The sequence below is a fragment of the Nerophis lumbriciformis genome, linkage group LG28 (genome assembly GCF_033978685.3).
Source record: "Nerophis lumbriciformis linkage group LG28, RoL_Nlum_v2.1, whole genome shotgun sequence".
NCBI classification, from domain to species: domain Eukaryota; kingdom Metazoa; phylum Chordata; class Actinopteri; order Syngnathiformes; family Syngnathidae; genus Nerophis; species Nerophis lumbriciformis.
Genome location: NC_084575.2, coordinates 182,314 through 197,249, shown reverse-complemented (window position 1 = coordinate 197,249; position 14,936 = coordinate 182,314). Strand labels below are relative to the sequence as shown.

General features: G+C 40.4%; 1 protein-coding gene across 1 annotated transcript in view; it reads left to right on the top strand.

The window, feature by feature from the left end:
* Positions 1–14,936, top strand: part of LOC140676634 (uncharacterized) — a 34,707-nt gene that overhangs the window by 1,519 nt on the left and 18,252 nt on the right. The window lies entirely within an intron of this gene.

The window sequence follows — 14,936 nt, the reverse complement described above, 5'->3', positions numbered from 1 at the left end:
TAATAGTAAGAGTCCAGTCCATAGTGGGGCCAGCAGGACACCATCCCGAGCGGAGACGGGTCAGCAGCGCAGAGATGTTCCCAGCCGATGCACAGGCGAGCGGTCCACCCCGGGTCCCGACTCTGGACAGCCAGCACTTCATCCATGGCCACCGGACCTGTGCCCCCCCCCCCTCAAGGAAAAGGGGAGCAGAGGAGAAAAGAAAAGAAACGAAACGGCAGATCAACTGGTCTAACAGGGGGGCTATTTAAAGGCTAGAGTATACAAATGAGTTTTAAGATGGGACTTAAATGCTTCTACTGAGGTAGCATCTCTAATTGTTACCGGGAGGGCATTCCATAGTACTGGAGCCCGAATAGAAAACGCTCTATAGCCCGCAGACTTTTTTTGGGCTCTGGGAATCACTAATAAGCCGGAGTTCTTTGAACGCAGATTTCTTGCCGGGACATATGGTACAATGCAATCGACAAGATAGGACGGAGCTAGACCGTGTAGTATTTTATACGTAAGTAGTAAAACCTTAAAGTCACATCTTAAGTGCACAGGAAGCCAGTGCAGGTGAGCCAGTATAGGCGTAATATGATCAAACTTTCTTGTTCTTGTCAAAAGTCTAGCAGCCGCATTTTGTACCAACTGTAATTTTTTAATGCTAGACATAGGGAGACCCGAAAATAATACGTTACAGTAGTCGAGACGAGACGTAACGAACGCATGAATAATGATCTCAGCGTCGCTAGTGGATAAAATAGAACGAATTTTAGCGATATTACGGAGATGAAAGAAGGCCGTTTTAGTAACACTCTTAATGTGTGATTCAAAGGAGAGAGTTGGGTCGAAGATAATACCCAGATTCTTTACTGATTCGCCTTGTGTAATTGTTTGGTTGTCAAATGTTAAGGTGGTATTTTTAAATAAATGTCGGTGTTTAGCAGGACCGATAATCAGCATTTCCGTTTTCTTGGCGTTGAGTTGCAAGAAGTTAGCGGACATCCATTGTTTAATTTCATTAAGACACGCCTCCAGCTGACTACAATCCGGCGTGTTGGTCAGCTTTAGGGGCATGTAGAGTTGGGTGTCATCAGCATAACAATGAAAGCTAACACCGTATTTGCGTATGATGTCGCCTAGCGGCAGCATGTAAATACTAAAGAGTGCAGGGCCAAGAACCGAACCCTGAGGAACTCCGCACGTTACCTTAACATAGTCCGAGGTCACATTATTATGGGAGACGCATTGCATCCTGTCAGTAAGATAAGAGTTAAACCACGACAAAGCTAAGTCTGACATACCAATACGTGTTTTGATACGCTCTAATAAAATATTATGATCGACGGTATCGAAAGCAGCGCTAAGATCAAGAAGCAGCAACATAGATGACGCATCAGAATCCATCGTTAGCAGTAGATCATTAGTCATTTTTGCGAGGGCTGTCTCCGTAGAGTGATTTGCCCTGAAACCGGATTGAAAAGGTTCACAGAGATTGTTAGACACTAAGTGTTCATTTAGCTGCTGTGCGACAATTTTTTCGAGGATTTTCGAAATAAAGGGAAGGTGGGACACCGGTCGGTAGTTTACCATGAGGTCAGGATCAAGGTTAGGTCTTTTGAGCAGAGGATGAATAACCGCTTTCTTGAATGCTAGGGGAACAGTGCCAGAGGAAAGTGATAAGTTTATAATATTTAGCACTGATGGACCTAATAATACAAAAAGCTCCTTGATAAGTTTCCCAGGAAGTGGGTCAAGTAAACATGTTGTTTGTTTTATCCCACTTACACGCTGTAATAGTTCCTCTAATGTTATTTCATCAAAAAGAGAGAGACTATTTTGTATTGCAGTATCCGTCGTAGATACAGTTGTATCTGTGTTCATAGAACCCAGTTGTAGCTGGGATGCGTTGTCTTTAATCTCCTTTCTAATGAGTTCAATTTTCTTATTAAAGAAATTCATAAAGTCATCTGCCGAGTGGGTGGAGCTATTGGGAGGAGTCCCTTGTTGGGTTAGCGATGCTACTGTACTAAACAAAAATTTAGGGTCGTTTTTGTTGAGGCGGATGAGATTTGAGTAATATTTAGCTTTAGCTAAGGTAAGCATGCGTTTATACGATATTAAACTATCACTCCATGCTTGATGGAAAACCTCAAGCTTGGTCGCGCGCCATTTGCGTTCCAACTTTCTACATGATAATTTATGAGGTCTGGTTTCCTCTGTAAACCATGGGGTGCGCCTTTTAGGGGCCCTTTTTTGTTTTAGCGGTGCTATACTATCAATGGTTTTGCGCAGGGCATTGTCAAAGTTGTTAGTGAGGTTATCAATAGAGCCGACATAATTTGGGAATGGTGCCATTACCGAAGGCAGTAGGTCAGCAAGAGTCATCGTTGTGGCGGCATTAATGTTGCGGCTGCTATAGCAGTTATTATTATTATTAGTTTGTTGACAATGAGTCAGAACTTCGAATTTTATAAGGTAATGATCGGACATTACTTTAGTATACGGGAGTACCATAACTTTGGAGGTGGTGACACCCCTGACCAGCACTAGATCTATCGTATTGCCGTTGCGATGCGTAGGTTCATTTATTATTTGTGTAAGACCACAGCTATCAATTATAGTCTGGAGCGCCACGCACTGAGGGTCCGATGGGGTATTCATATGTATATTAAAGTCCCCCATTATGATTATATTGTCTGCGTGCGTCACTAGATCAGCAACGAACTCTGAGAATTCATTAATAAAGTCCGAGTAGGGCCCTGGGGGGCGGTAGATAACAGCCATATCGAGAGGCAGCGGTGCGACAGACCTCATAGTAAGCACCTCAAACGATTTGTATTTATTATTTAGGTTAGGGGTAAGGTTAAAGTTTTCATTGTATATTAGTGCGACCCCCCCACCCCTTTTAAGGGGACGGGCAATATGCGCATTCGTATAGTTAGGAGGAGATGCCTCATTTAGCGCAAAAAATTTGTCTGGTTTGAGCCAGGTTTCGCTAAGACCAATGACGTTAAGATTGTTGTCTCTAATGACCTCATTAACTAATAACGTTTTGGGAGACAATGATCTTATGTTTAAAAAGCCCATATTATAAGTATTGGGCTGTTTTGACGAGTTTTTGTTTAAATTATCCGTAGTAGAAATATTAATAATGTTGCGTTTATTATACGTAGTGCACTTTAAATAGTTTCGACCATATCTAGGAATTGATACGACGGGAATTTTCAGATTGTTTGCTTGATGCTGCGATCGACTGAACGCATCATGATTTGCCACCTCAGTAGAATGCATATCTACCCCGGACACATTCACAACAGAAAACACATTATGTGGGTTGTGTGTTATTCTAAGAAAATTGCTATGCGTACAGGAATTATCCAGCCTGGCGCTGGCTAGTTCTAGCTTAACTGACTCCTCACCCGGACTAGCAGGCTCTGTAATTGCCTGTGACCGGGCTTGCTCTAGTGTAGTTAGTCAAATGTGACTTAAACAGTAGTCTATATTCTTAGACAGGATGATGGCGCCTTCCTGGTTAGGGTGAAGGCCGTCCCTCATCAGCAAGCCTGGTTTGCCCCAGAAAGAGGGCCAATTATCAATAAACGTTAGTCCCTGTTGTCTACAGAAGCTAGCCAGCCACTTGTTAAGCGAGACTAATCTGCTATACCTCTCATCATTGCCTCTCGCAGGCAGGGGGCCAGAGACAATTACTCGATGCCTGGACATCTTTCTAGCGAGATCACAAGTCCTGGCTATGTTTCTCTTTGTAATCTCTGACTGTCTCATTCTAGTGTCATTGGAGCCAACGTGTACAACTATATTCGCATAACTAGTGGTGCGATTAGCCTGTCGTACGTGTTTACTAGGCCTGTTGCGAGTTAGCTCCCTAAGATTAGCCTCTATGTCAGGTGCTCGGGCCCCCGGGATGCACTTAATTGTGGCTGGTTTGCTAAGCTTTATGTTTCGGGTGATGGAGTCCCCTATGACTAAGGTGTGGTGCCCGGTAGACTGGGGTGTAGGACTAGCTAAAGAGCTAAATCTATTATGCGTCTCAACCGGTACACCGTAGCTTGTAGGCCGCTTAGGACTGCTACAGGCTGGGCTAGTTAGCTCGCTACAGCTAACGCTAGCAGATGTGTCCGCAACATCTAAAGTTACGAGATTACTCTGCTCTAACTGGCGGACACGGCCCTCTAGCAGAGCCAGCCTCTCCGTGAGTAAGGTGCAAGACGCGCAGGAAGCCATACTCACGGTGTTTTCTGTCACCGAGTGAAGTTCCTGCTGTCTTCCGAGAAGTCCTGGTCACGGTGTGCAGGAGTAGACTCCTTCTGACCGGCGCCCGGCGACGCCTTTCTCCGCGCTAGCTTCGTTAGCTTAGCAGCTAGCTGCTAGCTAGCTGCGGGAGGGGTGGAGAGACAGAGATCGGGTGATTTGCAAGTTAAATAGTACTACTAAATATGTTGAGAAAGTAATAAAGAAAGCTGCAGAAAAATTTAAAAGCACACAAATAGAACGATACTTAGCTTTTTCGAAACAGCGAGCAGTCAGCGAGCAGTCACGCACGGTGAACCGGAACCGCAAATGCCACGGTTGCCGTGGTTAAATTTGAGCCCTGCATATATATATATATATATATATATATATATATATATATATACAGGTAAAAGCCAGTAAATTAGAATATTTTGAAAAACTTGATTTATTTCAGTAATTGCATTCAAAAGGTGTAACTTGTACATTATATTTATTCATTGCACACAGACTGATGCATTCAAATGTTTATTTCATTTAATTTTGATGATTTGAAGTGGCAACAAATGAAAATCCAAAATCACAAAATTAGAATATTACTTAAGGCTAATACAAAAAAGGGATTTTTAGAAATGTTGGCCAACTGAAAAGTATGAAAATGAAAAATATGAGCATGTACAATACTCAATACTTGGTTGGAGCTCCTTTTGCCTCAATTGCTGCGTTAATGCGGCGTGGCATGGAGTCGATGAGTTTCTGGCACTGCTCAGGTGTTATGAGAGCCCAGGTTGCTCTGATAGTGGCCTTCAACTCTTCTGCGTTTTTGGGTCTGGCATTCTGCATCTTCCTTTTCACAATACCCCACAGATTTTCTATGGGGCTAAGGTCAGGGGAGTTGGCGGGCCAATTTAGAACAGAAATACCATGGTCCGTAAACCAGGCACGGGTAGATTTTGCGCTGTGTGCAGGCGCCAAGTCCTGTTGGAACTTGAAATCTCCATCTCCATAGAGCAGGTCAGCAGCAGGAAGCATGAAGTGCTCTAAAACTTGCTGGTAGACGGCTGCGTTGACCCTGGATCTCAGGAAACAGAGTGGACCGACACCAGCAGATGACATGGCACCCCAAACCATCACCCAACCATGCAAATTTTGCATTTCCTTTGGAAATCGAGGTCCCAGAGTCTGGAGGAAGACAGGAGAGGCACAGGATCCACGTTGCCTGAGGTCTAGTGTAAAGTTTCCACCATCAGTGATGGTTTGGGGTGCCATGTCATCTGCTGGTGTCGGTCCACTCTGTTTCCTGAGATCTAGGGTCAACGCAGCCATCTACCAGCAAGTTTTAGAGCACTTCATGCTTCCTGCTGCTGACCTGCTCTATGGAGATGGAGATGGAGATTTCAAGTTCCAACAGGACTTGGCGCCTGCACACAGCGCAAAATCTACCCGTGCCTGGTTTACGGACCATGGTATTTCTGTTCTAAATTGGCCCGCCAACTCCCCTGACCTTAGCCCCATAGAAAATCTGTGGGGTATTGTGAAAAGGAAGATGCAGAATGCCAGACCCAAAAACGCAGAAGAGTTGAAGGCCACTATCAGAGCAACCTAGGCTCTCATAACACCTGAGCAGTGCCAGAAACTCATCGACTCCATGCCACGCCGCATTAACGCAGCAATTGAGGCAAAAGGAGCTCCAACCAAGTATTGAGTATTGTACATGCTCATATTTTTCATTTTCATACTTTTCAGTTGGCCAACATTTCTAAAAATCCCTTTTTTGTATTAGCCTTAAGTAATATTCTAATTTTGTGACACACGGAATTTTGGATTTTCATTTGTTGCCACTTCAAATCATCAAAATTAAATGAAATAAACATTTGAATGCATCAGTCTGTGTGCAATGAATAAATATAATGTACAAGTTACACCTTTTGAATGCAATTACTGAAATAAATCAAGTTTTTCAAAATATTCTAATTTACTGGCTTTTACCTGTGTGTGTATATATATATATATATATATATATATATATATATATATATATATATATATATATATGTGTATATATATATATATATATATATATATATATATATATATATATATATATATATATATATATATATATATATATATATATATATATGCAGGGCTCAAATTTAACCACGGCAACCGTGGCATTTTCCGTGACCACCCTTGTGACTTGCCGTAATACCCGAAAAAATTGACCGGCATTTAAGGCAAGAACATGCCGTGACCGCCCTTGACTTTTTACTTGTTAATGGACTATGGATGTAACAATAAACGGTATAATGATACATCCATCCATCCATCCATTTTCTACCGCTTATTCCCTTCGGGGTCGCGGGGGGCGCTGGAGCCTATCTCAGCTACAATCGGGCGGAAGGCGGGGTACACCCTGGACAAGTCGCCACCTCATCGCAGGGCTAAAATGATACACAGCGGTGAAATTCCAGATGTTTAGTAACACGTTTACATTTTTAATGACCGAAAAAACGTCATTTATCAATGCATTTCACGCAACTGCTTACTTCCTGAATACTGAAGCGCCGCAGCGTCTGCTCATGCTCACTAGAGTCGTACGGCTCGGGAGACATGGCGGTGACTTCATGCACTTTCATTTTGAACCTGAAGCTAGCTAGCCTCCTTTAAGGTAACACTTTTCTTAACCTTAAAAAGTTACAATTGGCCAACTGAAAAGTATGAAAATGAAAAATATGAGCATGTACAATACTCAATACTTGGTTGGAGCTCCTTTTGCCTCAATTGCTGCGTTAATGCGGCGTGGCATGGAGTCGATGAGTTTCTGGCACTGCTCAGGTGTTATGAGAGCCTAGGTTGCTCTGATAGTGGCCTTCAACTCTTCTGCGTTTTTGGGTCTGGCATTCTGCATCTTCCTTTTCACAATACCCCACAGATTTTCTATGGGGCTAAGGTCAGGGGAGTTGGCGGGCCAATTTAGAACAGAAATACCATGGTCCGTAAACCAGGCACGGGTAGATTTTGCGCTGTGTGCAGGCGCCAAGTCCTGTTGGAACTTGAAATCTCCATCTCCATCTCCATAGAGCAGGTCAGCAGCAGGAAGCATGAAGTGCTCTAAAACTTGCTGGTAGACGGCTGCGTTGACCCTAGATCTCAGGAAACAGAGTGGACCGACACCAGCAGATGACATGGCACCCCAAACCATCACTGATGGTGGAAACTTTACACTAGACCTCAGGCAACGTGGATCCTGTGCCTCTCCTGTCTTCCTCCAGACTCTGGGACCTCGATTTCCAAAGGAAATGCAAAATTTGCATGGTTGGGTGATGGTTTGGGGTGCCATGTCATCTGCTGGTGTCGGTCCACTCTGTTTCCTGAGATCCAGGGTCAACGCAGCCGTCTACCAGCAAGTTTTAGAGCACTTCATGCTTCCTGCTGCTGACCTGCTCTATGGAGATGGAGATTTCAAGTTCCAACAGGACTTGGCGCCTGCACACAGCGCAAAATCTACCCGTGCCTGGTTTACGGACCATGGTATTTCTGTTCTAAATTGGCCCGCCAACTCCCCTGACCTTAGCCCCATAGAAAATCTGTGGGGTATTAGCCTTACACAATATTCTAATTTTGTGACACACGGAATTTTGGATTTTCATTTGTTGCCACTTCAAATCATCAAAATTAAATGAAATAAACATTTGAATGCATCAGTCTGTGTGCAATGAATAAATATAATGTACAAGTTACACCTTTTGAATGCAATTACTGAAATAAATCAAGTTTTTCAAAATATTCTAATTTATTGGCTTTTACCTGTGTATATACACACATATATAAAGGGACAAGCGGTAGAAAATGGATGTATTTATATATATATATATATATATATATATATATATATATATATATATATATATATATATATATATATATATATATATATATATATATATATATATGTATATTTGTATATATATATACATATGATGTATTTATATATATATATATATATATATATATATATATATATATATATATATATATGTATGTTTGTATATATATATACATATGATGTATTTATATATATATATATATATATATATATATATATATATATATACATGTGTATATATATATACATGTATATATATATATACTATATGTTCTGCCATTGAACAGTCAGAGACCAGGACTTCCTTAAAAGATTTGACAAAATTAATTCAGCAAAGGTCACAGGCAAAGTCATGCCCTGTCTACATTAAGCCAGATAACTCCTTAAACAAACAATTATTCATCTTAAGCCCAGTGTCAGCCACACTAACCCATCGTTTAAGGTTCCCCTCCTTGGATCATTTGTTACACGGGTAAGTGCGTCGTGTATTTCTTGAATGTCCACAACCTCACCCCGTCATATCTTCATATCTTTGGAACTTTAAAAGTATTTGAAAACATGACGTCTTAGAAGGACATACTTTTTAATACTTTTTGGGGAGTTGCTGGTAGATGTGGAACATGTGCAAGTAAGACCTATGCTGACCCACAGCATGTAGCAAATAAAGTAGAGGAATTTAATACAGTTATTTCTGTCAGGAGCTGGAATGCAGCTTAGTGACGAGACCCCAAGGATGCAGAGACAGGAGGCAGACGCTGAGTAAAATAATATTATTTAATACAAACAAAAGGTGCACTCACATGAAGGGAAGAAAAGAACAGAAAACTCAACCACAAAAGGAGTGGGGGAAAACAAAAGAAGGCGAGTGCAGAAGTAAATGCGCAAGAGACGGAACTCATTTTGTACCGGAAACATCACACGTACGCGAAGCAATGATCCGAAGCTGTCTGGTTGACAATCTGGACTGAAATAAGAGACTGATTGGCAACATGGTACAGGTGTGTCCCGGTTGCATATCAGGCAGCTGGTGTGGAAGCCTTTGAACAGCACAAGGAAGTGAAAAATACCAAATATGTGCACAGGACATTTTTAAGTAATTATTTAAAGATGTATTTATTTCAATCAATCAATTGTTTAATTTTGTCCAATTTGACCCTCCATATTTTAGGAACAGCAAGACTTCCACAATATGGACTCATTTAGCCTTTCCAAATCAAGAACACACTTATTCCAGAATGCTTAATCACTTTCATTTCAGCTATTTCTAGTTTCTTGTCTAAACTGACATTTTCTGTTTTATATTGTTCAATGTTGTAATGTTTGTATCGTCTCTAGAAAGGCACCTTATAAATAACATTGATTATTATTATTTGTATTATTCTTAAACAGAGGATTTGGGCCTTTCACATCATTTCCAACCTTTTTTTCTCCCTGAGAACTACAAATTTTTTGTCATGTTTATTTTCATAGCTTCTTTCAAGCCAAACAAAGGAAATAAGATTATTTTGCCAAAGCACATTTGTATCACTACTAGAGGTATTTTGTCAAAAATAAAGGATTTAGCGCTTTATTAATATGAGCAGCAACATTTAGAAAGTACTATATGTAGGACATTACAATATTGCACTGCCATCTACTGGTGACTTTTGGCTACCACATGATAAATTGACGTGTAGGCGAGAGGCAGTAGCTTAGTTTCACTTTCACTTTGCCTTTTACATCATTTTTCATTATCATCAGAATAAAACACAGGACTAAATTGTATCGTTTTATTGGTGAATAATACAACAATATACACATCATTTTAGTTAATGTAACAATTACAACAAAATAATAAAATTAATCATTTTATTACAAACAACAAAGCTTTGAGTCTTCTGCGCATGACACATCTCGCGAGAGCAGAGCAGTCATAGACGAGAGCAGAACCGTCTTGTAACGTCAAGCGTGCCAACTGTCGTGAAAGCACATTGACGCAGAAAGAAGCCAGAAGGACGCTAATAAGTCAGTCTTATTATTTGTTATCGTGCTAGCAAGTTTAGCTAGCTTAGCTTGTTAGCTGCTAACAAAGAGACGCGGATGTTATCAACACATCGCTAAGTAGAGATCAAATGTGAGTGTAAAGTGTTGTGATTGTGTGAAAATGTGAGTGTAAAGTGTTGTGATTGTGTGAACATGTGAGTGTAAGGTGTTGTGATTGTGTGAACATGTGAGTGTAAGGTGTTGTGATTGTGTGAACATGTGAGTGTAAAGTGTTGTGATAGTGTGAACATGTGAGTGTAAAGTGTTGTGATAGTGTGAAAATGTGCGAAAGAACGATAGCAGATTACCAGGCGGAACTTTCTAGAACGAAAGAGAACAATCAACTACTGGACGCTGTTTTCAAGAAACATCAAGTTGTGTTACACACAACAGCTTTGTTTACTTCTTACTCTCACATCTTTACTAACTTTATATTTCATTATTAACACTTTTCTTCAATAGATGCTTTGTCTTGTGGGGATGATGCAATGCTTTCATTTAGATTCTTCATGAAAACGAGACAGTTTGAGGTTGATGTTCCTCTCAGTTTGTAACAATGTGTGATTGATTGATTGAAGGAGTTATGAGAAGTTTGCATATTAAAGGCTACACTTTCATCACGGTACACATTCACTGCTACAAGAAAGCCTGAGATGGTTTCAGTTGAAATATTTGTTCACTCACACAGATAGAACACAAAGTATGTAGAAAGTAGCAAAAAGAAAACAATACTGCAAGAAAATTGCAGCAAAAGGCTTTGTATATTCCCAGTTACGAGTAACAACAACCTGTAATGTCTTGTCAAAGCTGCTTTGAAGGAAGTAAGGGATTTACACTCCTTTATGGCTATTGATAGGGAGTTCCACATGTTGGTGGTATAGCAGGCAAACTAATTAGAACCTTTTTTGGAGTGAGATCTGGGTTGAATGTGACTTGTACAACTACCTCTGGTGTTATAATGGTCAATATATTTTGAAGTATCTAGACAGGTACATGGGTATTTTAGTGCTGTGGTGTATCTTGTATACCAGACCAACTCAGTGTTTCCCACACATTCATTTATTTGTGGCGGCCCGCCACGAAATAATTATGTCCGCCACAAATTGATTTTTCGGCTTTTGACTCGCTCGACCGCTCATAAAAGCAATGGGACTGTCTGTGAATGTTGCTTGTAGTTACACCTCTGGTGCAGTAGGTGGCGGTATGCATTGTAACTCCGCCAATAGCACTTAATTCACCTGGTGGGCCAGAAGAAGAAGAAGAAGAGGGACGGACGGACGGGACCAAAATACTCGCCGACTACTTTTCATAATGATGGCGCTTCCTACGTTTCTACCTCAAACGTCCAAAAGCTGCTGAAAGCCTTGATCCAGGATGCCATGGGGAAAAAAACTTAAATGGTGCCTTTTGGCGATAGTTAGCAGCTTGGTGGCTCATAGCCGGCTAGCTAACGCTTGCTAGCGTGGTAGCATTGCTTCATTTTTACAGGTGTTATAGGTAGATAGGTTATAGCTGCATCGCTCGCGGCTCGTCATATATTTAATGTTAATCCGCGATTTCACCGAGCGTTTCACTGACTGTTTCGCCTGACGCAGCTTCATTAACACCGCCACTGTTTGACTCGGTCACCTGTTTTCATACCGACGAGCTAACGTGTCCAGGTTATAACCCTGTTGTCAATAAACACACGTGGACTGAAGCTAAATTGTCCACTGTCCACTGCAGCATGTGAATGCAATGAAAAGAATCAAATCTGAGCCAACCAGCTGTTAAAATGTTGTCCAGGTTAATGTTTTATTAAAGGCCCTTCATTTCAAGATTTCAACTGTGATTGGGCTTTAAACAGGTGGATGACCTGTTCAGATGGGTGTAACTGCTACTGGTCAAATAATGTGAAATAGCATTTAATTTGACATGTATGCAATGCCATTTAAATGTAATTATAGATAATAATAATAATAATAAATACTGTGTAGTGTTGTAAATAGTCAACAGGAAGGATTCTAGTAAGATATAAGCCATGAGCACTACACAGCCAGAAAAAAACCTAGGCAGGACAAGTAAAAATATTGGGGCAAGTAGATTTGAGAAGTCGGGCAAGTAGAAAAAAACCTTAACGTTGAACCCTGCATGTGTTGAGCTGCTGGTTAGACGGCACTGTACATAGAGCGCTTCTGCTCGTTAGTAATAAATTCTAATGTTGGATGTTCACTCCTTCACACAGATGAGTATAGAAAAATATTTTCAACGGCCGAAAAGGGCTGGACTTGGAGAGGAGGTAGGCCTACAGTCCGGACCACAGGTGCGACCTGTTCAGCAGGAGGAGGAGGAGGAGGTTGACTGACTGTGGCAGGACACCTCTGCCTCTGTTTCACTTCATGTTAAGGGCTGTCTGGAGTTTGTTTTTCAGGGCTTTTAAGGCGTCACGGTACCAAACATGAACTCTGTAGTCAAAGTGGGGTTAAATGAGTGCTTGTATTAGAGTCTTAAGTGTATTTCTACCCACCAACGGGGTGATCCTACTATGTAAGAACTAGGGTTGTACGGTATACCAGCATTCGTATAGTATCGCAATACTAATTAATCATATTCGGTACTATACCGCCTCTAAAAAGTACTACTTCTATGATTACATCTATATTTTTTGGCATTACAACATCTTCTTTCGTTTAAAAAAAAATATATTATGTTTATAAAGTCAGTAAATATGTTCCTGGACAGATGAGGACTTTGAATATGACCAATGTATGATCCTGTAACTACTTGGTATCAGATTGATACCCAAATTTGTGGTATCATCCAAAACTAATGTTAAGTATCAAACAACAGAAGAATAAGTGATTATTACATTTTAACAGAAGTGTAGATAGAACATGTTGAAACAGAAAAAAGCAGATATTAACAGTAAATAAACAAGTAGATAAATAATCCATTTTCGACCACTTGTCCTTAATAACAGGGGACGGCGTGGCGAAGTTGTGAGCGTGGCCATGCCAGCATTCTGAGGTTTACTTGTTCAATCCCCACCTTCTACCATTCTAGTCACGTCCATTGTGTCCTTGAGCAAGACACTTCACCCTTGCTCCTGATGGCTGCTGGTTAGCGCCGTGCATGGCAGCTCCCGCCATCAGTGTGTGAATGTGTGTGTGAATGGGTGAATGTGGAAATAGTGTCAAAGCGCTTTGAGTTCTTTAAAAAGGTAGAAAAGCGCTATAAAAGTACAATCAATCAATCAATGTTTATTTATATAGCCCTAAATCACAAGTGTCTCAAAGGGCTGCACAAGCCACAACGACATCCTCGGTACAAAGCCCACATAAGGGCAAGGAAAAACTCACCCCAGTGGGGGTTTAAGTACAACCCATTTACCATTTACCATTTACCATTTAATAATATTGACAAAATAATATAATATAAATGACACAATATGTTACTGCATATGTCAGAAGACTAAACTGGGAGCTTTTGTTTGTTAACTTCCTAATAAAAGACAAGTTGTCTAGTCCGTTCACTATTTTATTTAAGGACTAAATTGCAATAATAAACATATGTTTAATGTACCCTAAGATTTTTTGTTAAAATAAAGCCAATAATGCACTTTTTTGTGGTCCTTTCTATTTAGAATAGTATCAAAAAGTTCGGAAAAGTATTGAAATACATTTTGGTACAGGTCCCGGTACCAAAATATTGGTATTGGGACAACACTAGTAAGAACAGAATTTGTCGGTTGATTCTTTGACTACCTTAGTAGTAATTTTTTCACTGGAGAGATTAGTCTTTACGATGCAGCCAAGATAGGTAATCTCATTGTTGTTTGTTATAATATTCTCACCCACTTTGACTGTGAAGTTATCTACTTTTCTGAGGTTAGGAATTGACCCTAAAACATGTGTACTTGCAAGTACCAGGCGAGTCTTAATTTGCCAGTTTGTCATTGAAAGCCTTGCTAGTCTAGGTCTTGAGGATTGTAGCTTCGCTTGTTTTGTGGTCGTCAGCCTCAGTTCTATGTTCTTTATGGGTACAGAAAATCATTGAATGATCACTTAAGCTGCATACAGTAGTTCCACTTGTGCTGATCTTAGACTGGTCAGAAGTAACAACGAGGACTATGAAGGTTTAAAAGGACTCACTCACCCTGGTAGTTTGCTTAATGAGCTAAGTGAGACAATGTTGATGGCACAGCTTAGTGAAGGTTTTAAAAATGGGTGCATCCTTTCAGGACATATCTGTGTTCCAGTCCCCAAGAAGATGTAAACCTGTATCAACATGTTTACCGTACACAAAACTCACACACTCACCAAATACATTTTACACTGTAATCAGATCTAATTAGTTATCATTTCACTTCCTGATTCTGACTTACATGCAACAATAAGTGAAAGTAAACATTTATTTTCAATAGCCAAAGTAGTCAACACTTGATTTATTAAAAGAACATAAAGAACATAAAGGTGACTGACTTTCCTTCAGCGTGTTGTAGATTTTCTCCAATTCCTAAAGAGGAATTGTTGATGGAGATACTCCATAAAACAGCACATAGTAAAACATGTTTTTGTCAAAAGTTCCTTTTGGCCCAGCCAACAAAATGGCCACCCAAAAGTATTCTGCATGATAACAAAAACATACCATGAATGTTTTTTTAAGTGATTTTGGAATTAGATTTGTTTTATTTCCATGATATTTAAGTTATGGTAATGACGGCGTGGCGAAGTTGGTAGAGTGGCCGTGCCAGCAATCGGAGGGTTGCTGGTTACTGGGGTTCAATCCCCACCTTCTACCATCCTAGTCA